At 38.1% G+C, this 3295-nt stretch overlaps 1 long non-coding RNA gene across 1 annotated transcript; it reads right to left on the reverse strand.

Annotated features, from left to right (window-relative positions):
• Nucleotides 1-242: 242 nt before the first annotated feature.
• LOC112545321 (uncharacterized) lies at nt 243-1130 on the reverse strand. The gene is made up of 2 exons (XR_003088789.3): nt 856-1130; nt 243-464 (listed from the first exon to the last, which is right to left on the reverse strand). It is a non-coding gene; the product is annotated as an uncharacterized LOC112545321 (long non-coding RNA).
• Between the last annotated feature and the right edge of the window lie 2165 nt (nt 1131-3295).

The raw sequence follows: 3295 nt of genomic DNA on the forward strand, positions 1-3295 counted from the left end.
TGAACTGCACAGATCACATGGCCAGGAACTCCAGCAGGGATGTAGAAGAGCCAGGAGCTCTGGCCATTGTGGTGATAGCAGTGTTGGCAGCCAAGGGCCCTGGGCCTTTTTAAAATCCCTAAGGCCTAGGGCTGCTCCCTCTTTGTCTCCCCTCCCCCTTGTTGGCAGCCCTACCTAATGCATGAAGAGATGAGATGAATGCAGCTGATGAAGTGAGTTGCAACTCACGAAAGTTTAATAAATAATAATAATAAAATGTTTAATCTTAAGGAGCCACAGGACCCCTTATTGTTTTTGTTTAGCACAATTACAGCTCAGTGACTAATTTCATAACTATGCAAAAAGTCCTTTCTGTGTCGACTCCCCCATTGCAGCACTGAATAGTAAGGATCTGAGTCTTTTCATTTACACTGGTTTTAAGTCAGGTAGCTCCATTGACTTCTGTGGCGTTATTCTTGATTTACCTGAGTGAAAGAGAAGGGAGAATCTGATCTAGAAGAGTTTGTCATGAAAGTGAACACAAGCATATTTTGTTGTTAAATTTAATGACAGTCACAACACTTCCAATCCAGAATATGTATTGCTCATTATGTTCAATATCATGCCATAGGGAAAAAACAATGCTTAAGGCAAAATGGTTATACCTCTCTAGCCCTGAGCTACAATGACATCACGAATAAACAGTGCATGAAATAATAATAGCCATCAAGGGCACTACATTAAATGTTTGCCTTCATTCTTCATTTTTTTAAATCCCCAAATTTAAACAAAAACTAACTAATGAAAAATTAAGACATATAACCATCTAGATTATTCAAGAGGAAAATGGCAAAATAAAAACTATTATAGTCATACATTGTGGTGAATGCAGCAATTTCCTTTCTATTGATCTGATTGTTGACCAGCAGAAAGTAGGGGTAAGACAACCTCTTCAGAGATGATCTGCCTCTTCCTCTGCATCCTCCCCATCCTGGGAAGAGCTTCAGAGAAACAAAGGAGCAGATGATGACACTCTTGTCACCCTATCTTGGAAGTTGGGGCAGGGCAGATAGAACTAGGTAACCATAGAATCAGAGACCTCAGGAGATTATTGAGTCCAAACCCCTGCCCAAAGCACAACTGACCCTAACTAAATCATCCCAGCCAGGGCTTTGTCAAGCTAGGACTTAAAAACTTCTAGGGATGGAGATTCTACCACCTGCCTAGGTAACCCATTGCCAGAGCCGGCTTTAGGAAGTGCGGGGCCCAATTCAAACTGTTTTGGTGGCCTCCCCCACACTCAGGATTTTTTGTTAAAAAAAAATACACACACAACAAACCACAACCACACACAAATATCACATCAGATGTAGATCTGATCAAAATGTATATCTATATAATTGAACATTTTCAAAAAAAATGCCATCCTTTATTATGCAAAATTTTACAAAAAATTAAATCAGTTGCCTTAAGTGTAGGTCAAATATTTTCAATTGCAAACTATCCAATCTTTTCAATAAAGTTTAAAGTTTGATTTTTAAAAAGTTACCAGAGAGCACTGCAGTTTTCTGTTACATTGATTTACTTTTTAAATAGCAAAAATGGAGTCTTTGTAAATAAAGTGTCAGTTCTGTGGTCAAATTCCAGACCTTAGTGATTTCAGCAATAATGATTTCACTAGGTAATATGGTACCTCACCACCATTGCCTCCTTTGCACTGCCCTTCAACACACTGCCTGCATGTTGAGTCCAAGGTCAGTCTACACAAGATTTTATCAATGATTTTTGCTCAAGCGATCACTGAGACAAGACAAGGACTCTCAATTGATTCTAGTCAGCTCTGCCTTTAAACACTGGATGTAAAGTGTCAGATATAATTGAGGACTCCCAAATGGACTCTACACCACCAGAAATAAAGCCTGTTTCCATCTTCTGTGACTTTCAGTTAGATGTGACTCACTATCCTCTGCTTAGTGTTCAAGTTATGGTAGACCCTAAGCCAGGTCATATTAAGTTCAGGTCTTTAACCTTTTAATCATACAATATGGATTACAACATTTCATTCTCCCAGCTACAAGTCTTAAGTGAATTTCAACCCAAAAGAGCCAAAATTGTTCACCTTGACACATCAAGTGTGTCTATTGATCTCTGTGGCAAAGTAGGTTGTCTATATAAATAAGGTCTGCTCCTGAAGCCTTTTCCTACAGTTGATTAACAGATGGCAGTAGATAGCTCATTCAGACCACTGGCTGATAATAGTCAGTCACCCTGACCAGTCATTAACCATAGTCATGGACTCACCCTACTCTCCATTGTCTCTATGATTCTCTGATGACCTGTGACAAAGAAGGAAGGTGGAAAGAGAAACTGAAAGGAGAGACCCCTCTAAATTCACCAATCAAAGAGCAGTATTGCCAACCCCAAAATCACAAGGAATGCCTACACAAAGTTATGAGAATGGTCTACAAATCATAAGATTTTTTTAAAATAAAACATGTTGGATTTTTATTGGCCTTTTGTTTCTTGAGTATTTAGGGTTCATGTTTTAAGCTTTCCTCCTTAACTGTAAGGCCCAGAAGTACAGAGAACTTTTTAAAAATGTTTTGAGACTCATGGTAAAACAATGGAGGAATTCTTGTGAGCCCATGCTTTGCTACCAGTATAAATAAAAAAACCACAATATCTTCTCCACTAAACATCTTAATGAGATACTGCAAATGGTGAACTGAATTCAACAGCTCCTGATATGAACAGGTATCAACCTAGTTTTTCATATTAGAGATGGGTTACTAGGAATCATACACAACAATATGAAATCTTTCCACTCTCAAGTCAGCATATTCACAAAGCACCTATAATTTTGATCCCTGCATTTATTGGATAGTGAAAGAGAAAGGAGAGGAATTAGTGTAGATAAATGTTCAAATTAAAAACAAAACAAAACAAAACAAACAAAAAAAGCCTGAAGGAATTAGGAGTGGGCTCCTACATCTCACTTTCAGAACTGACTAGGACACTTATGACCAGATTTTCAAAGGTGTGTAAAGATCAGATAGGTATCTTTGAAGATCCGAGTTGGCAACTGTCTCCTTAGGAGCTTAATTACCTTTGAAAATCTGAGCTTAGATTTCCAAGTCCAATTTTCAAAAATGACTTTAGTCACTCAAGTGCTTTTGAAAATTTTAACTGGGGGCCTAAAGAGACAAAAATAGACAAAAGGCAGGAGATATGGTATTCCTTTTAAAAACATGAGATCTGTTTTTAACTAAATTTTATATTATTTTTATCCCAAGGGCAACTGACCCCTTCGGCCCCC

This window comes from Pelodiscus sinensis, chromosome 9, assembly GCF_052426305.1.
Source record: "Pelodiscus sinensis isolate ZL-2025 chromosome 9, ASM5242630v1, whole genome shotgun sequence".
Taxonomy (NCBI): Eukaryota; Metazoa; Chordata; order Testudines; family Trionychidae; genus Pelodiscus; species Pelodiscus sinensis.